This window comes from Danio rerio, chromosome 24 (genome assembly GCF_052040795.2).
Source record: "Danio rerio strain M-AB ecotype USA chromosome 24, GRCz13ab, whole genome shotgun sequence".
Taxonomy (NCBI): Eukaryota; Metazoa; Chordata; class Actinopteri; order Cypriniformes; family Danionidae; genus Danio; species Danio rerio.
In genome coordinates this window covers 4,235,529-4,257,500 of record NC_141044.1, presented here as the reverse complement: position 1 = coordinate 4,257,500, position 21,972 = coordinate 4,235,529, and the positions used below count along the sequence as shown (strand labels likewise).

The following is a 21,972-nucleotide window of genomic DNA, read 5'->3' as shown; positions in this document are numbered from 1 at the left end:
CAGTATTTGTTTGCCCTATTACGAATAGCAATGGTTACCCATTTTCAACATTCTTCCAAAAATCTTCTTTTGTGTTCAATAGAATAAAGAAACTCATAAAGGTTTGGAACAACCTGAACGTGTATAAATAGTGAGTCACTTGTCATTTTTAGTGAACTATCCTTTTCAGTATATATTTTTCATTAAAAACTAGAAATGTGAATTACTACACAAATAATCTCACCTGCCACTTTTTAGGTCCAACTGCTTGTTAACACAAATTTCTAACCAGCCAATCACATGACAGCAACTTATACATTTAGGCCTGTAGACATGGTCAAGATGATCTGCTGCAGTTCAAACCAAGCATCAGAATGGGGAAGAAAGTTGATTTAAGTGACTTTAAATGTGGTATTCTTGTTGGTAACAATTTAGCATCGTGTCAACGCCACAGCCTACCCGAGTATTGTTGCTAACCATGTCCATCCCTTTATGACCACAGTGTACCCATCTTTGGATGGCTACTTCCAGCAGGATAACATGCCATGGCATAAAGCGCAAATCCTCTATGACTGGTTCCTTGAACATGACAATGAGTTCACTGTACTCAAATGGCCTCCACAGTCACCAGATTTCAATCCAATAGAGCAGCTATGGGATGTGGTGGAAAGGTAGATTCGCATTATGGATGTGCAGCCGACAAATCTGCCGCAACTACATGATGCTGTCATGTAATTATATCATATGAACCAAAATCTTTAAGGAATATTTCTAGTACCTTGTTAAATCTATGCTATGAGTGATATCAAGCCAAATGAGGGTGCAACCTGGTACTAGTAAGGTGTACCTAATAAAGTGGCCGGTGAGTGTATACTTAGTATATAAAAACTCATGACTCACATCTATTATGCATTTCATTATGTTCATCTTATATAGTGAGATCTAAACTGATCAATTACGAGGTTTGGTATATGACATCACATTTTGAAAGCAGAATACATACATGATAGCTATAGAAATAATATAAATAAATAACTGTCAGCCATTACTGCATTACTGGCAGAACAGAAACGCGACGCGATGCATCACAGCATTGTGCCATAAGCTCAATATCTGATCTCCGTTGCTGTGACATTATTGTCTTTGTCAGGCGGGGGACATTGAGCCATCTGATCAACTCATCTGCATGTGCGCTCGCGTGTCCACACAGTAATGGACAGTGACAATCAATCGGCTGTGAAACATGCTTACAATGAGCAAAAAAAAGAAAAAGAAAATCCTTACTCCTGACACAACATTATTTTTCACGAGTCTATTAAAAAATAATGACATTTGCCACGACGGGGGAAGAATACGAAATGGGCAGTTAAGCAAAACGACACCATGCATTATGCGGTGATTAGTTTACTCAGTGGCCGTTAATGGATCTAATCAGAGCACATTAATTAAGAAGACATGTAACTCTGTCTCCACCTGGACGGCTCATTTGTCTGGAAAAGGGAGTGCGGAGTGATGTGTCCTACAAACCCTTTGGTGATACACAATTCATGGATGTTTGTTTGCTCCTGTGTGTTGCTCAAGGTCTGTCTAACTTGAAGTTAAAGGCTGGGGATTGAAACAAGTACGATAAAAAGAAGGCACTGGGTGCAATTCAGTAAGCACTCATATGAAAAGAAAATAATGTAATTTATTGTAGATACTATACAGAGTTTTTGAACTATACTAAAGTATCTGAAAAAAAAAAACTGATATATGGGAATATATAGGGCGTCACGGTGGCGAAGTGGGTAGCACAATCGCCTCACAGCAAGAAGGTCGCTGGTTTGAGCCTCGGCTGGGTCAGTTGGCATTTCTGTGGGATGGATTGCAGCTGGAAGGGCATCCGCTGCGTAAAACATATGCTGGATAAGATGTCGGTTCATTCTGCTGTGGCTACACCAGATTAATAAGAGGACTAAGCCAAAAAGAAAATGAATGAATAGCAATAAATGTAAATTACATCTATAGGATACAAGTTTATATTTGGATTTCACATATATAAAATATGCCATAATGTTAATAAAATACTGCAAAAAATAGCCCTTTGCACATATATTTTTTTAACCGTTGGAATTATTAATATGCATTATATTATAATATAATATGATATATGTTAGCTATAATTGTAATATTAGCTTTAATTATATTAGCTATATTTGCTGAATATATTAGCTCTAATTGTATATATGTATTCATTTATAGCCATTACAGTATAATACAATATATAAAAACTATTATTTTTCCAAAATTTTGAAATATATTTTGCATATATGACATATTTGTGAAAATCAAATATGAACTTGTGTGTCATTACAGTATGTAATGTGCCTATTTCAGCTTTTTTTTTTCAGCATTCATGCTCCAGGTATTATTTGTGACCTGATATCCATTTCTGCTGCCTCTCGCTGTCTACGCTCTGCCTCGGGTCCTACGCTGTTTTAGGCCGTACTTACACTATGTACAGTTGCCTTGAACCAGGCCAAAGCACGCTTGTCCCTCCTCCCGTCTCCCCCGACGGCCCGCACTCACATTACATTCGGGGCTGGGCACGCTTACTTCATCGATGATGCGCTGTTCAGAAGCGCTCTCGCTCAGCACAGTGGACATTGCCTTAGTTATATTGTTTAAGTCGTTTGATATGCAGTGACACGCAGTCAGATATTTCGCCGAACAGATTATCCACTTTTGACGCTCATAAACAATCATAAAGTGCTCGTGCTGCAGGAATGAGGAGGTTTGCTGAAGGTGCGCAGCTGTCGTGCCGTGAGGGGTTCTACGACTGTTTGCGTTCATTGAACAGTAAGAATGATTAATAAACGCATAAGAAACAGTCCCTTAAAAGTCACGTCTCGCTTTCAGTTTTGGGCTTTGGCGCGTTTTGCACTCACACACAAGCGTACCGCGCCAAACCCTAGGTAAACCGCGCTCAGGCACACCTCTTCCAACCGGGGCCGACCAAGTGAACCATGCCTAAGCCTGATTCAGAGCACTCACACTTCTCAAACAATCCAGGAAACGGGCCTGGGCACGGTTTGGATAGCATAGTGTGAGTACGCCCTTAGCCTCGCTGCAAACTCAGCACCATAGGAGGTAGGGCATTCTTTTTCCATGCACACAAACTGTAGAATGCTCTTCCCACTAACATTAGGATTGCTGGTTCATTGGACGGTTTTAAGAAGCTACATAAAACTCATCTTTTTAGGACGGTTTTTAATTTGTGATATATTTTATTCTTACTGTGTTTTTTACTGTATTTTTTTTTTGATCTACTGTGCTTTGTTGTTTGTAACTTTCTTGTAAGCGCTTTGGGTTTTAGAAAAGTTCGTTATAAATAAAATGTATTATTATTATTACTCTACTGTTTATGGTAATCTCTATGGTAATATAACACATATCATAATATAAACTTAAAAACTAAACATATTATAAATACACTAAAAATTACTGATGTGCAGTGTATTCCAGTATAATATACCCTGTAGAAAACTATTAAAAAAAAAATCCTAGCGGCATGGTGGCTCAATGGTTAGCACTGTTGCCTCACAGCAAGAAGGTTGCTGGTTTGAGTCCCGGCTGAGTCAGTTGATACTTCTGTGTGGAGTTTGCATTTTCTCTTCGTGTTGGCGTGGCATTTCACTGAATGCTACAGTGTACTACACAGTCCAAAGACACATTCTATAGGTGAATTGAATAAACTAAATTGGCCGTAGTGTATGTGTGTGAATGAGAGTGTGTTTCCCTGTACTGGGTTGCAGCTGGAAGGGCATCCGCTGTGTAAAACATATGCTGGATAAGTTGGTGTTTCATTCATTCCGCTGTTGTGACCCCTGATGAATAAAGGGACTTAGCCGAAGGAAAATGAATGAATGACTGCAATACTGCAATCCACCACAAATTCTTATTAAAAAACCAGGTGACCGATCTCAACCCACACCTACACCTTAAATGACGTTTTAAAAATTCTGAAATATACCTAAGCAAAAATCCATCCTCAATATGATTGTGTACACTTATCTCCCAGAACTTTCCCACACAAATGTGTTCCCAAACATCAGACTCCCACCTCATGCAAATCATTTACTAAGACAAAAAGGAGCCCTGCTGGTGAAGCATTCATTTATATTATTAATATTCCCCAGCAAGTGTTGATTTCATTCTCTTGAACAGATGGGATGAAAACCGTTCTTTATTTGCGAATGTTTTATGCAATATTCTCATGCTCTGCTTTGTGTTTTCAAACCTGTGATGGCAGGCGCTGTGATAAAGATATATATTTTAGAGCCCATGGCAGAAAAAGAAATGTAAACAACGCAACTTCAACAATTGCAAATCACTGGCCACTTTCATAAGTACACCTGTTCAACTGCTTGTCAACACAAATATCTAATTAGCCAATCATACGGCAGCAACTCAACGTATTTATTAAGAGAGCGCTGCGGTTCTATGAGCGAAAATTACTGGTTTGAGATAATAGAAATGCAGCGGTACCTCAAATAACAGCTTATGACAACAACAACAAAAAAGGTCGTCTGGTCTGATGAGTCTCAATTTTTCTTGCAACATTCAGAAGGTAGGGCTGGAATGTGGTGTAAATTATATGAAAACATGGATCCTTCCAGCATTGTATCAGCAGTTCAGGTCTATGGTGGTGGGAAATGTTGAGTGTAATATTTTCTTGATGTACTTTGCTGCCCTTTGCTCCCAAATTCCTTCAGACATTGAACCGTAGCACCTGGAGGAAACACACGCCAACACGTGGAGAACATGCAAACTCCACACAGAAATGCCAACTGGCCCAGCAGAGACTCGAACCAGCGACTTTCTTGCTGTGAGATGACAGTGCTAACCACAAAGCCACCCTATACAAATGCATATTTTACCTTAAAACAGTTTTAACACAAACACACTGCTTTTGATTATGAAATATTGTTAGTGGTATTATTCACTGAGGGTTGCTTTGATGTCCGTGACTTTCATCACAATAAACCATCAAATGAAAATTGATCAATATTAAAGCGGATGCAAATTTCAAAGCCAAATTTCGTCTGATGATGTTTGTGTTATTTTCATATTCCTTTATTGAGAAATACAAATAGAAACGGGGCTATAAATTATTAAAACTCCTGATGAAATCTCCCTGGCCCAAACTAGATACAGAAATGTTCAAATAAGGAACACAAATAGGCATTCACGCGGGGCCCGCTGTGGATGAACTCAGATCTGTGAGGGAAGCTGAATGACTGGAATGGATGGTGGTTTGATTAAAGTACTGTGGGAAATTCTCTGGTGTGTGTGGAGTGTGTTGCTGTGCAGTGGATGTTCGCTGGCCTCGGGCTGTTCTCAGCTCTGGCTGCTGCATGCTCAGTCTCGTCCACTGCTGTAGGTGAGACCAATGCTGTTATAAGAGACTCCCACATAGAGTATATTTACACATACTCACACACACACACCAACACACACACACACACACACACACCTCTTTCACAATGACAAGGAATGGCAGCAATGAACATTCCCAGGTGTGTTAAATGTACGATGCATAAAGTGGAGATGAAAATTACGGAATAAAAATCATCGGCCACTTTATTAGGTACACCTTACTAGTACTGGGTTAGACCTCCTTTTGGCTTCAGAACTGCCTTAATCCTTCGTGGCAGAGATTCAACGAAGTACTGGAAATATTCCTCAGAGATTTTGCTCTATATTTACATGATAGCATCACACAGTTGCTTAACATTTGACGGCTGCACATCCATAATGCGAATCTCCCGTTCCACCACATTTCAAAAGTGCTCAATTGGATTGAGATCTGGTGACTGTGGAGGCCATTTGACTATAGTGAACTCATTGTCATGTTTTTAGAAACCAGTCTTAGACGTGTTGTGTGTTCAGAGATGGTCTTATGCAGAACTCGGTTGTAATGAGTGTTTATTTGAGTTACTGTTGCCTTTCTATCAGCTGAAATCAGTCTGGCCATTCTCCTCTGACCTCTGGCATCAACAAGGCATTTGCGCCCATAGAACTGCCGCTCACTGAATATTTTCTCTGTAAACCCTAGAGATAGCTGTGCGTGAAAATCCCAGTAGATCTGCAGTTTCTGAAATACTCAGACCAACCAGTCTGGCACCAACAACCATGCCACGTTCAAAGTCACTTAAATCACCCTTCTTCCCCATTCTGATGCTCGGTTTGAATGCAGCAGATCGTCTTGACCTTGTCTACATGCCTAATTGAGTTGCTGCCATGTAAGTGGCTCATTAGAAATTTGCATTAACAAGTGTACCTAATAAAGTGGCCGGTGAGTGCATAATCATGTATTGGCATCCACAGCACAGCCTGCTGTTTGCATACATGAGCGTCTTTCAGTTATACATGAATTCCCAGTGGAGAAAAGGTGAAAGCATGAGTCTGGGAAACTTCAATTCTCTTTCCCCTGGGGGAATATCGCATGTGTTCAAGCTAAAGCAGTGCCAGAGACGTGATCCACAGACTCTTGCATGAACCCATTTGATCACGCGCTAATAATGTACAGTAGACTGCTGACTTTAAAGACATCTCGCAGCTTCCTACGCGCGCATTAGAAGTTCAGTGTCACTTGCTCTACTGGTGCCATTGTTATTCTCCATACACTGAGCTGTTGTTGTTTTGTGACAAAGGCGCTTTGTGGCAAGAATCTTCCTCTTGTTTGACCTACAATTGTTGTGACAGTCTTTAGCAAATTCCTTGTTGGTTTTAAGCTGTGTTCGACACCTCGGCTGTCAATGAGAAGGTCCGGATTATGGCTCGAGGGCTCAGACAATAAAACCCCAGTGACGATTCCCTGACAGCTGCCAATACACATGCTGCAAGTTACACTTCCGGCTTACAGGAGGGCTTTTGAGGCCAGTCAGTTCACTCAGTGAGCATTTTCATTTTTATTCAACATTATCAGTTTCATTCAGTAAATATGCATTAAGATGATCAAACGTGTCAGTAAAATACTGTTATATCTTTAGCAAAAAATACATTTAAATCAGTCCATCCATCAATCCATGCTTCCTTTCTTCACTTCCTCCTTCTTTCTTCTATCCAATCATCCATTCATTTGTCCATCCACCCTTCCTTCCTTCCATCCATCCTTCAAACCTTCCTTCCTTCCATACATCTTTTCTTCCTTCCTTTCATCCTTCCATCTATCAATCAATCAATCAATCAATCAATCCATCCATCCATCCATCAACCCATCAATCCTTCCTTCCTTCCTTCCTTCCTTCCTTCCTTTCTTCCTTCCTTCCTTCCTTCCTTCCTTCTATCCATCCATCAACTCACCCTTTCATCCACCCATACATCTATCCATCCCTCCTTTCTTCCATCCTTCCTTCTATCCTTCCATCTTTCCATTCCTTCCATCCTTTCTTCCATCCATCCATCCATCCATCTTTCCTTCCTTTCTTCCTTCCTTCCATCCTTTCATCCTTCCAATCCATCAATCATCCATCCACCCATCCTTCCATCCATCCATCCATCCATCCGCTTGTTGAATGCAAATAAGATGTTTTGAAGAATGCTAGAATCCGGTAACCTTTATAATCCATACTAGATAAAAAAGGAAAGTCAAACAGGTCTGGCTTAAGTAGATGAAGAGTAAATAAAAAAAAGAATATTTTTTTTGTGTGTTAACTATCCATTTAATATTGATTACGCAATCTTATATGTGTCAAAAGTTCATATAAATTCATATACAAAATGTAATATGTTTTTTCTTGAAGGGAAATATAAAGTAAATACTATATAACATTAAAATAACATTTATGTATTTGTTTAACTCTTTATTTATTTATTGATTGATTGATTCATTTATTTAAGTGTACAAATTACTCCCAAAATTTGTGACAAAAAGCTAGAAATAAATATGTAGGTTTCATAAAATTATAATAATTTATAATAATTGAACTCAATTTCATTAAATTTAATAGATTTAATCATATACATTATAATTAATTAAATGCATTTTTCATGTAAAAGTCCACATATATTCATTTAATAAATGCACACTTTGTAAGCACAGGAAGTGCACTTGAAATCTTTTATAATATTCTTCTTGATGGTGGAAATAAGTCAACATTTCCTCTAATCTTTTTTTCTTTTCTTTTTTTTTGTAAAACTCTTTCATATCTGCAAGGTGACAATCTGGATTCTGACACGTTCAGGGCCTTGCAGTGAACAAACTATACAGTGTGTGTGAAAGTGTGTTTATGTTTGTCTGTGAAAAGGTTTAAACTGATGGATTTAAATGACTCAAAGGGCAGTGCAGTCAAGCTGTTTGACTTCAGTCTCTTTTTTTTCCTTGTTCTTTTTTTTTTTTTTACCTGGCCTGAACCAGTCAGTGCATGCAGTGATTGTCTCAATACTTTTCCTTTTTTATAGTTCTGCGGTTTATACTGTCGAATCCTCCTTCTCTCAAGACATTTGCTACATTTTTTATATGATGAAAAACAGTGTTGCAGTACAATAGTCCATACACAAATGAAAAACATCTACTCACAAGCCAGAATGGTTTTTGTTTTTGCTTAAAGAAAGAAATCTCAAAGAATGTTGGTAACCCCTTATATAGGACGAAAAAAGGACATTACATAATACATATGAAATCATATTTTTTCTAATGCATTTAGTATGATATCCAAAACACATCTGTAAAATGAAGATCGCTGGTTCGAGTCCCAGCTGGACCAGCTAGCATTTCTGTATGGTGTTTGCATGTTCATATCATGTTGGCTTGGGTTTCCTCCGGGTGCTCCAGTTTCCCCCACAAGTCCAAAGACATACACTATAGGTAAATTGAATAAACTAAATTGGCTGTAGTGTATTAGTGTGTGTAAATGTTGAGTTTATAGGTGTTTCCCAATACTGGGTTGCAGCTGGAAGGGCATCCGCTGTGTAAAATGTATGCTGGAATAGTTGGCAGTTCAATCCGCTGTGGCATCCCCTGATAAATAAAGAACTAAGCTAAGGGAAAATGAATGAATGAATCTACAGTATGAAGGAAAAAAAAAAAACACTTGCCCACCCATTAAGCTTCATGCTTTTTCAAAGAAATTCAAACATCTGTTTTTTGCTAATCATGAATTATGAAAGTGATGAGGCAGATTTCATCTACATTTTTGCAAATCTGTGATTGCTTTCTGTCTCAAATCTCTCTTGGAGGCGGGTTTTAACAGCAGTGTACTCTAATTGACTGGTGAGATTTTGATGGACAGCTTATTTGTAAGTAGTTTATATCTCTGTTAAAAAGATACACTGTAAATTCTAACATGTTCAGTTTACTTAAAAAAAGTTTGGAAACCGATTGCCTTATTTTTGCAATATAAACTTACAAGGAAATCTTAAGTTAAGTTTAATTATTGCCTTGAAGTAAGAAAACTAAAACTTATAAAGTAAACTAACTGTTAAAAATTAAGTAAGTTTAATAGAAAATTCTAGTTAACATACTTGTCATTATTTAGTAATCTTACTTAGGGTTTTATAGTAATATTACTTTAATAACTCTATTTAACTAATACTGTTCTACCATGTTCAGTTAACATCTTGAATGCTAGTAGTCTCAACATTGTTTTAATCCACCATTTTAAGTAATGTCAACTAAAGAAACTACGTGCAATCGGTTTCCACATTTTCTTCAATTAAACTGAACATGAAATATGTAGTTCAACCTACAAGTAATGACATTATACAGGTCTTAAATGTAAACATTTTATTTGACAAAATTAGCAGAATTTCACAATACACTTGTGATATTTTAGTATCACAATACACTTGTACACAATACAGTTTTGTAAAAACCTGTTGTAAAGTGCTGTAATATACTGTAAACAGCAATACAGACAAAAAATATAATAAACATGTTCAACCCTAAAACACAAGTTTTCGAAAAGGTTTGAAAATCTATCAAAAAAACTTTAAATACTTGACACTTGGAAAAAAGATACTTTAATTAGTGTAATTAAACATGCCATTGCACCAGCACCTTAAACATGGCAGCATATAGACACTCACAGAGGAACAGATATTAAGCTTTAAAGCTAATTTGTTAGACTGTGTAGTTTAGATTTTCCTACAGAAAATATCACATTAGTGTGGTCAAAAGTATTGAGTTTGGTATCAATCAATACTGAAATATTAAAAATATCAATTTTCCACCAGCATTTGAGTGCTACTGAGCTCGTTCTTAAACACCATTGATTGGCCACTGTGTTCACATGCTCAACAGAAATGACTGTGATTGGCTGTGACTGTCATAGGTTTACCATTTTTCACTGAGTCCAAACAAAGTTACACAGACACTGAAGTGTTTCAAAGCCATGTCGATAGCTGATTTGTTTAGAAGCTAACATATAAGCTATCTGGTGATGAATCGACTGATCGACAGTGCTTTGAAGTTATCCAGTGTCTTTGTATCTTTGCACCTGGTGAACAGTGGTGAAGTGTGGTAAAAATAATGACCTTCAAAGCCAATCAGTCATATCTACTGAGCATGTGAACACAATGGCCAATCAGTTCTTGCAATGTTAGTGGGAAATGGATGGACTTTTTTTTTATTTTATTTTATTACCAAACTCAATACTTTTGACAACCCTATAAATCACAATACACTTTTTTAGTAAAAAAAAAAAAAGTGTATTAAACACCAAAATGCTGCAGTCCTAAATGTAACACTGCAAACAGCAACATGTTAAAAAGCAACACTTTGTAATTAAACATGCCATTATACCTGAACCTTTAAACATAAAGCACAGCAGTATATAGACACTCGCCGAATAAAACACATTGAGCTTCCCTCCCAGCAAAAGCAACACACGTTGAACAAATTCAAATGCATTGCTCAAAGTCTTTGGGTAGTCCGAATTCAGTGTGTAAATCAAAGCAAAAAAAGAGACATACTGCATGTGGCAAAGTCCATAACCACTTTTCCTTCCAGTATAAAGGCCCACATTGCATCCATAATGAGGTTCTTTAGACATCTTCACACACGACAGTCAGCAGGCCAACATCTTCTGCACTGAAGTCCGACTCTACAATTACATCCTATGAATAGAGAAAGAAAAATAAGTAAAGTTTGATATTCTAAATGGCACTAATAAAGCCTGTAGTGGCCAGGAGACCAAAAGCAGAGGTGAAAAAAATACAATTCCTTGTGCTTAATTTAGTAACACTTTAGTAGGAACCAATTACCCTATTAACTAGTTGCTTATTAGCATGACTATTTGTGTTTATAGTACATTTTACATTCAAATGCTTCTTATAAGAAGGCCTTGCTATGGTGCTCCTTCTTCAATGTAGACCAACACGATGGATTTGCCTGTACTGCTTCTACTAGGCTTGTCATGATAGTGGAATTTATTACCAATCCATATAGTAATTTTAAAAACATCCATTTCCTGCTAACATTTGAGCATTTTTGAAGGTCATTTCTGTTAAGCATGTGAACAGAATGGCAAAACAGTGCTGTTTAAAAATGTGCTCAAAAGTGCTTAAAATGTTAGCAGGAAATTTGCTGCTTAAAATTGCAGCAGAGATTGGTACCAAATTCCAGTATCTTGAACATGATACTATTCTAAATGAACAATATTTTTTTTTAATTAAAGAAACACTGTAATGTACTAAAACAAACTGCAGTAAAAGTACTTTTAAAACATTTTCAAGAAATTAAATGCAAATGTGTGAGAGACCAATTGGTGCTACATAATCAATATAAATATTTTGTAGGGAAAACTTAATAAATTGGGAACCGATTCATGAATGCATTTGGTTTTGCTAGATTAAAGCAGTGAGTCAAGTTTGCATCATTTAGCACACTTTTTAAAAATGTATTAATAACTATTTTTTAATAAGAAAATTGATGTTTTAGTATGGCTTTTAGAACAAGGGTGCAGCCATCTACAATCCCACAGCAGGTGACTTCACAGGGTTGGTTATAATACGGAGCATCTTTGACTTTGTGGCTTTTAACACTATCTTTTTACATCTTAATCCAGCAGGTACTTTCAACTGAAATTATATTTCTCTCAACATATTACATAGGTATTACACTTATTAAGATTTTTTTTTCAAGCTAATCTTCCTCCTTTTCAAAACAAGTGTGTTTAAAAATTAAAGAAATGCATTCATTACTTCACTGGCCTATGAAGCTAACTGACCCTGTGATGGCACAAGCTGCTGTATTTGCAACATAGCAATGCTCTTGCTCCAAAGGCCATAATATAACATCTCTCTTACTTTCAAATACTTACATTAAATGCATTTGTTTTATTTTTATAAAATTGAAAATTTTTATTAATAAGTTAAGTAAACTGGAATGACTGCTTCATTTCCAGTCTAAGAAAGCAGAAACAATAATACTACTTACAAAACACATCCTGAAAATTTCTTTAGACTCATCCCTCTAAAGGACTGAAAGACCCCGGAGAACTGCTGCCAGATGACCTTGAAAAAGTAAAGACAGGTAGACATGCATTATAGCCCAATGAAAACATCAAATGCAATTTATTGCAATCAAATGCAAATTATGATTCAAAGATGATGTCACAAAAATACCTTTGAATTAACATGTTGAAAATTTCTTCTAGTTTTCTTCTGCAATTTTCTCCTGTTTTTTTTTTTTTTTTTTCAATCAAACGAGCAGTGTGTGTCCAATGCAGCGTAGAACTTGGATCTCACATTTCTTCCTGATATTCGATTGAATTCTGCAAAGATCCAATCAAAACATTATTAGTCATTAATAACATTCAAAAACACAAATTCACAAAATCACACAAAGTTTTGAAAAGAAAACAAACCTTCTGCAGCACTTGCATCAGCTGGTGTTTCCTCTATGACTTCCTTCTGGATGTCACTGTTGTGCACAAAAACGTAAAGTGTTATTGACATGGCTAAGCGAAATTCTAAAACAAAAAACAGAAATCAGAAACACATGCAATGATACAATGCAATGCCATTTAGCAACAGATGTTACACTTTAACATGACATAGTTAAATGTTCTTGAATAATAAAAGCTGCCAAATACTCCCGGCGCCTGTCATCAAAAGCATGAGCTATACTTGTCACCAAACAGTAATAAACACAACCCCCGATTAAATATAATCATGGCATTGTTGCTGGTGTGCCTTACTTTTATGCGCATTAAAAGTGGAATAAATATTTGTCTCAATTGATGTCTTTAAAAGGACACTGAACTTTCTGACTAGGGTTGCACGGTTTACCGGTACTATGGTAGTATCGTGATACTATGGCTCCAAGATACTGGCGGTGCCACTGTAGTTTGTAAACGGTAGTATTGTCATTAACAGTCTGCCTACAATACATAATGCTGCATGTGAAAAAGTCACTAAAATACTTACACGATTCAGCAACAATAGATCATTGTATTTTAATAGTCTATGGAGCCTTCTAAGATTGTAAAACTGTAGAATTTGCGCCTTTTATAGTAGCCTATTGCATATTTTGTGATGGTTCATTTTGAATCGGAATTGGTTTATTTCTGTTCCTGTCAATATGATATAATAGCTACAACAACCGTGACAATCTATTAAAAAGAATGACTCATAAAGTGAAATTTTGAATTACTTTGGATTCTTATCCGTTAATAATTGTGAAAAAAGTATGATAGATGAAAAACCCAAAATAGCAACAGGAAACAATTTTTGACCACTTCATATAGCCTAGGTTTGTTGGAAAAATGCTCTTTTCTTTATGTATCTTTATTTTAATGTTTTTTTTTTTTGCTGGAATGAATACATTTTTGAATACACTTTTTTCAACAATAAGGGAATTATTTAAATTCAAGTAGGCCTATAATAACATATACAATATATTATTTCTGACATTTTTCTTTATTTCATGGATTTAAGTTATGAATTACAGTATTGCAATACTACTTGGTATCACCATACTTCAGCTGGTATAGTATTGTAACATAAATTAATGGTATCACAACACAACAACCCTATTTCTAACTAGTCCTCAGATGATTATTCAAATGGACAAAATATTCGGACTATTCTTGATCATGCAGTTCTTTGCTGAGAATTTTGTTAAATGTACTTTTAATGCATTAAACGATTTAAAATTACCCTGACACTCAGTATGGAGACAAGGTAACGTTAATAGAACAATTCATGAATATGTTCTATGGCTTGTGCGGTATTGTTCAAAAAGTTTTCTTTGATGTGTAAGTGCAAAACTTACATTTCCACTGCATATCAGCTCACAAACTGGTAGTCTGAAATAAAAAATAAATAAAGGGTATAATGATATTACAAACCAAATATGCCACTCACAATACTCTAATGGTGTGCTACATTTAAACAACCTTGTAATTGTTCAAATTTATTTGCCCTAAATTGTTAAAAATTAGTGAAACCTTCTTTAAAAATGCAAACTAACAGGTTTGGCAAAGCCTGTTTCTTTACAGAAAGTTTGCTTATAACAAAGGCTTGTTGATGCCTTTGTGTGATATTGAGCAAACAAAGGGATGTTTCTGTGCTTGGTTGTACGAGTTATACCACTTCATCATTAACGTTATCCATCACACATATTCAGTCGCATCTGGTCAGATTTATTTGTCATTACAGCAATACAAAACACTCTATAACGTAGCGGCAACACTGGAATAAACCTTCAAAACGGCATAAAGAAAAGACAAATAGCATATAAAACAAATAAATGAGTTAATTAAATATCTCTCGCATTTTCATAAGTTTAACTTTAAGTTTCATAAGGATTGTTAGCATAAGCACACTTTAGCATCATGTGTAAATATGTATCTGCCTCATACAGTGACACGAATCGTAATCGCATCGAAATCCTAAATTACCTACGACACTCACGGGTCCATTTTGAGCTGAAACTGCTTTATAATGTTCTAAAAGCCTCGGCGGGTTAAAACTGCTGCTGCCCCGGCGATCATGGAGAAAAAAACGACTGGTCTGGTCATGAGCCGCTCGCTGACGCCGGTGTTACACCGGACCGAATCACAGCTGATCTCCTCACCTGCTTCCTGCAGGTGATCTCATAAAAGTAAATCTTAAAAAAAAAAACACGCATATTTTCGTCACAACAATCGCCACTAAAGTTCAGCGATAACTAACGTTACTGTATTTGTAATGCGGATAAATAGGTTTCGTTTTCTTTTTCAAAAATGTAGACCTACAGCTATGTGTTAACTTTACATCTATTTGAACGGATCATTGCGCGCGCTCTTGCTCTCTCAGTGCATCATTTAAAATGGCGCGGCCCGCTCTTTTAGAGCATAACGCCCACTTTACAAATTACTACTAACTTTACAAATTATTAATAGTTATTAAAAAGGACTAAGCAGCTAAAAATAGCTTATCTAGTAAAGTAGACAGTATTGCAAATAACGTGCAGTGGTCAAAACGTTTAGTCACAACATCATGGGCTATTAATTAGTTCACAAAACAGCAAACAATTTCACAAAGTGCAGGAAATAAACAGATTACTGATACTATACAAATAAAATCAAAGTAGTAATTAAAACGAAAAGTTTACCTTGATTTTACAGCAGTACATCTTCTCAATATGAAATCCTGTCCTTCAATGGCGGTGCTGGGTGGCGGTTGGTTGTGACTCGGGATGGGGGATGGGAAATCACCACCCAGTACGCATGCGTAACAGCATGGCTTAGCTCTTATAAGCAATTTTACTCAAATTACATTAGTTATGGGAACTTTATACCTTACTATGTCAGCAACACTAATGCATTTCTAGTAAACTCAACAATTAGCTTAAAATTAAGTAAACACACTAGAATTTTGATAGTAAGGAATACTATTCGCATTTACAGTGTATGATCAAAGCCTTGACCATGTGTTTTAAGTTAATTTAACATTTTTATATGCTAAAATATATATATATATATAAATTCAATTCAATTATATCTATCAATTATTTAAGATACAGAATATTTAACCTGACTTGATGTTTATGTGAGCCGAAATGTCTAGTAAAGTTAATATCGTTAAACTTAAAAATGTAAGAAAATCTTTACATTAAGTATATATATATAAGGGCTGCATGATACTGACATTACAATTTTTTTTTTTCTACGATAATCATTTTAGGACAATTTAGGATGAGAAAAGGATGATTTTATAGTGGAGCGAATCTGTAAAACATGAAATAAACCACATCACAAGCAATAATAAATACAGTAATGCAAAGTTACAAATAAAATGAATGATTTATGATTCTTCTGAGAGTCTTACAGTATTCAGGTGCACAAATTGACCAATGAAATGTAAAATAAATAAGACTGTATAATCTTCATCGCATGTATACTGCACATAAATACAATTAATGTTTTTTTGAAACAAAAATGTTAATTTCCTGTGCCTAAACGCGTTTTGTCTTGACATGCGTACTCGGAGACACATGCAAATGAGACGACTTTTTGTGAATTTATGGTTAACTTTTGCTATTTTGTTAACTCCTACTCAACTATAATTCTCATTGAACATTTCCGATCCTGTGATGTGACTATTGCGGATGTGCATATTGCAATATCGCTGCTGAAATGATATATTGTGCAGCCCTAATATATAAATAGTTTTTTGTATTTATTTTATTTTGTTTCTTTTTTGTGAACATATATATAACACTTACTGTAGATCACTATATACAACCTAATTATTATATTATTATACAGCATATATATATATATATATATATATATATATATATATATATATATATATATATATATATATATATATATATATATTAAATGTCTTATTTACAGTAAGGACATTAAAATCATTGTACCAAGAATTTTAATTTCATTAACAATCAATTTACATTTACAGTACATATACTATACAAATAAATGCACTAAACTCCAACTTCAGGATTGGAAATGCATTGTATTTTAATTTACCATAAATGTCATGATATTTTAGGGTTATCATGACACTGGAGTTTGGTACCGATAGATACTGAAATGTTAAAAACGTTTATTTCCATCGGGTCAATAGCCTAGTTGTTAGCGCATTGACATATGGTGCAGTAGCACATCAGGGCATCCCGAGTTCGAGTCCCGGCTCGAGGACATTCCCCTACCCTACCCCCCTCTCTTTCTCTCCAGCTTTGCTTCCTGTTTCAATACTGTCCTATCTAATAAAGGCAAAAAGGCCAAAAATAAAAGCTCATCTAATTGCATTAAATATGAATGTGAACACATTAAATGTATAAATAGCATGCAATGAAAACTACACGGTTATGGTTTTTAACATGTCGATTGGCTGCTTTAGTTGTTTTCTAGTCAAACAGTCGTCTCTATAAGCTTTTCCTTTCAGACCTATTCTCCAATGTAATCTTTCTATCCATTTAGATCCATCTTTTAAAAACAGCAGCATACATCTCTCCAAAATCCAGGTATCATTCATGCCGTACATCACACACAAATAGAACATGCTTTTGCAAGCCGCAACAATAAAACGATCCATCACAAATCACTCCATTTTACACTTGCATAAATTCTTCCTCTCGAGTAAATCCTGACAGAACAATAAGCCGCGCTATCTGTGTTTTAACTGGCGCTGGGAGCACCTACTGGAGCGCAGCCAAAACAATTCATTCAGATGGAATTTTGGTTCACGCCCATGTTATTTCACTCATAGTTTTTTTTTTTAGAGTGAACATTGTGTTCTCTGGTGGAGTATTGCAGAAACCTGCTCCGCGTGAATACGCTGTCAGGATAGTGTTGTCAGTCTCGGTCGTGTCGGGACATGATGTGCACGAATCTGTTCTCTTCAAAATGAGGAGTAAATCAGATGGAAAATGTATAGGTGACGTGCGCTTTGACCTCCCGTTATCTGCACTGTACTATCGTAAATGTGACCTTCAGTTCGGTTTTATGATGTCAGAGAGATCAATGAAACGTAGACCAAAGGCCCAAATGTCATTCAGGTGAAAACTGGAGTGACTTATTTTCTAAATCAGGTCTTTTTATTTTAATTTGTTTTGTTGTTGTTGTTGTTAATTATTTATGCCTTTTAACAAAGGCAAAGTACGTACAGCAGGTTTAACTATACACATGAGAAATCAAAACAAAAGAACAACCTGAGATTGAATGTGCAGTTGAAGTCGATATTTGAAGTTGATATCAACTAAGTATGAGCTTTCACTATGTTTGGCTGCAGTACCAAACATCACCACCAGGAGACATACAGTACAGTTTCCATTGTCGACCATACAAAGACACTCCCAATGTTTTGATGAATATGAACTGTATTTTTTTAACAGTATTAGTAAAGCAGATTTAAAATTCTATAGTAGTATGGCCAGTTTAGATGGTATTTGATTTAATTTGTCTTCTAAAAACATCTAAAAATTAATTGCTGTAGCAAAGTAATGCTCTGTGCCCAGTTTTTCTAAAGTAATCCAGTGGGATTTTGATTCATGGATTGGATCAAATCTTGCAAATAGATTTTTCAAAATTAACAGAGGGATTTTGAATTAAGATCAGACCATGTAATTCAATTTTGCATTTGATTTAGATCAAACCTGCTCTTTGGGTTATTCGAAAATTTGAACTCAGATTGGGATCTATTTGATCAAAAAAAAAAACAAAAAAAAAAAAACAGGATTATCCCATGAACTAATTAACCAAATAAAATGTAAAAAGTTTTACTTTAAAGTGAATGATAACAAACTTAATGGCTACTGAATTGAAGTGAATTAAATACAAACTGAATGGCTACTGGCTACTGGCCAACATAACATCAAAAAAGTGGTAAAATACGTATTTAGAAGTTTTAGACCTTTCCGATGATATTTAGTTGGTCATAATTAAATTAAGATTAAATTTGATCCTGCAATGTGACTATTGCGGATGTGCACATTGCGATATCGATTCTGAAACGGTATTGTGCAGCCCTAGTATATATAAATATATATATGATTTTTTGTATTTATTCAGTTATTTATTTAATAATTTGTTTGTTTATTTGTTTATTTATTTTTGTTTATACACACACACACACACACACACACACACACACACACACAAGTCTTACATTCAAAACAGCTGTGCTTGTTGACAAATAAGTGAAACTAATTGTACTTTTCTGAGATTGTTTCCACTTTTGATGACAATTTCATAATACAGTTAAAATTTGACTTTAAATAACTAATAGACTTTGTAATAATGTTAAACATTTTATATTATTATATTCCCCTTTTTATCAGGAGCAGAATGAACTGCTAATGTCAAAATGAATAAATAATTAAGTTAATGACATTAAATTAGAAACGTTAAGCTTTTTAAATTATATTTAGTTTGTCATGATTACTTTATGTTTACACTACAATATTATGGTTTAATAATGTAACCATAAATCCTCCCACAGTTTGTAGGGTGACAGTAAATGTTTTTCCCTTCCTACTTAACAACAACAACAAACAAAAATCTGTGGTAAAATACATATTTAGAAGTCTTAGACCTTTGCAATGATATGTAGTTGGTCATAATTAGATTAGTATTTAATTGCAAATAAAAGGATGGAAACTTAAGCATCCCGGAGTTTGCTAACAGTATACCACTTGTGCTTATTTGAGGCTTTAAAAAAAAAAAACTTATCTCGAAGTAAATCAGGGCCTTTGGGTTGTATTAGTAAATGCCATTGGAACAGTAATTATATACACCAACAAATGAGATGTTTACACACCTCGAATTGAAAGGACATCCTGCACTCTAGGCTGTTATCACTTTGCATTCTTAACTAACAAGGTTGCATGCTCGGAGAAGTCTTTCAGCAGGTTCTGTCAATGAACGCACGGTAATCCTCCGACATCCCGTTACCATATAAGGCTAATGACGATTGCAGATAGTATCTGTGTGGGTCAGCCGTTCTCTGAATGCTTTTAACATGTACATGCATACCAGACATACTCTCTGTCCCAGTTTCAGCTCGGTTGCCATGACGACCGCACATACACTGATAATACGGCGTGCAGGAAGCCGATTGCATCTGCATTACAGCTCATGGATGGTGTCACACTTATTTGTCAGCACATGATGACTAATGTCTTCATGTTTTTAATTTGTCATTCAATTCAGAGGCCAATTACAATTAGAACATGCATAATATAGTGTCACAAAAAATATAGCCGGTGATTGAATATGATTGGTTAAGAGTGTTGAATGGGTCTTATTTTGGTGCTGCTCAGGAATACAGCAAGCTAGGTGGTAAAGCTATCAATGAGGTGTTTTTTTAAAGGTGCTGTTTGTACCTAAAGAGTCCATAAAGTTGTCATGGTTTTGTTAGATAGTTTGTGCTGTCTTAATTACATATTTCTATGTTTGTCTTGAGTTTGAACACATGGCTCAGTCTTTGTTTTTGTTTGCCATGTGCTACTCTCTTCCTGCATATTTGTTTCCCCTTACCACACACCATTGTTTAGCCCTCATCTATTCACCATTAGTGTAACTGTCTTCACCTGGTCCTTGTGTGTTTCCCTCCCTTTACATTGTGCTCTCTACCCTCATGTCGTTGCTGGTTCGTTGTTTGTGAGTCTGTGCTTTGTGTTTGTGTCAGATTGCAGCTTAAAATAGACAAATGTTACATGCCTCTATGTTTATGAAAATAAACTAAACACTACCTTGTTATTTGCACTTTGCACTACTGTGATTTGCGCAGTAGATCCATCCGCATGATGATGACGTCCTGTTTTTTTTTCCAAATATTTCCCAAATGATGTTTAACAGCACAATTTTTTCACAGTATTTCTTATAATGTTTTTTTCTTCTTGAGAAAGTCTTATTTGTTATATTTCGGCTAGAATAAAAGCAGCTTTTAATTTTTTTATAACCAATTTAAGGTCAATATTAGTTGCTCCCTTTAGCAATATTTGTTTTCGATTGTCTACAGAACAAACCACTGTTATATAGTGACTTGTCTAATTATCCTAACTTGTTTAATTAAGCTAGTTAAGCCTTTAAATGTCATTTTAAGCTAAATACTAGGATCTTGAAAAAATATCTGGTAAAATACTATTAGAAATGAGTTATTAAAACTATTATGCTTCGAAATATGTTGAAAAAAAAAAACATTATCTCTGTTAAACAGAATAAATATACAGGGGGCCTAATAATTCTGACTTCGCCTGTGTTTCAGTCCCAATATGACAAAGACACACTGGCATCCTGCATTGCATCACCACAGTGTGTGTTCTGGATGTTTCTCGCGAGTTGCATACTTGCAGACGTGTAACTATGCACGGAATTCCTCCGTGTGGCAGCTTGCGCAAGGTAACATTTTATCTCAAGTTCAAGTTGAGTAAATTCCTTTTACCCGATAAAAGAGCCTTTATTAGACGCCCCTTACACAACATCCTGTTCATAAAAACAGTGGCGCAATCAAAACACCTATTGCAGAGTAGATAACGGGGCGCGGACAATAAAATCTTCTCTGATCCGGGTTTGTTTCTGGAACTTTCTCTGTATTTGATCCGTTTTTATCCAGGCTGAGGTGATGTGGCTCTTAACCTGAGCTACGGGAGAATTCCACTTGAGCCCTTATTTCCCATCTGATAGGATTCTGACCCTTGATTGACACCATCAGAAGAAGCTTGGATCCTTTTTTTTACCTGTGAAACCCCAGATGAAGCTTCCAGCTCTCTCTATGAGTAACTATGGAGCATAAAAATATTGAACCACCCGCTCGTTCTGCTTTTGACCTATATCATATACAGTTGAAGTCAGAATTATTAGCCCTCCTGAATTATTAGCCCCCCTGTACATTATTTTGCACAATTTCTGTTTGATGGAAATAAATTTTTTAATCATAATAGTTTTAATAACTCATTTCTAATAACTGATTTCTTTTATCTTTGCCATGATGACAATACAGAATATTTGACTGGATATTTTTAAGATATTCAGCTTAAAGAGACATTTAAAG

General features: G+C 35.6%; 1 protein-coding gene and 2 long non-coding RNA genes across 9 annotated transcripts in view; 1 reads left to right on the top strand and 2 right to left on the bottom strand.

The window, feature by feature from the left end:
• The window catches only part of adarb2 (adenosine deaminase RNA specific B2 (inactive)), a 619,893-nt gene that overhangs the window by 43,711 nt on the left and 554,210 nt on the right, over positions 1 to 21,972 (top strand). The window lies entirely within an intron of this gene.
• Positions 1 to 21,972, bottom strand: part of LOC141380808 (uncharacterized) — a 105,312-nt gene that overhangs the window by 9,742 nt on the left and 73,598 nt on the right. The gene's annotated exons all lie outside the window — the stretch shown is intronic.
• On the bottom strand, positions 9,734 to 15,612 carry LOC147837932 (uncharacterized). 2 transcript variants are annotated; one of them, XR_015524688.1, is made up of 6 exons: positions 15,563 to 15,612; positions 14,240 to 14,273; positions 12,831 to 12,886; positions 12,589 to 12,737; positions 12,401 to 12,477; positions 9,734 to 11,079 (listed from the first exon to the last, which is right to left on the bottom strand). It is a non-coding gene; the product is annotated as an uncharacterized LOC147837932 (long non-coding RNA). The 2 variants fall into 2 exon arrangements; XR_015524689.2 differs by lacking the exon at positions 15,563 to 15,612 and adding an exon at positions 14,881 to 15,041.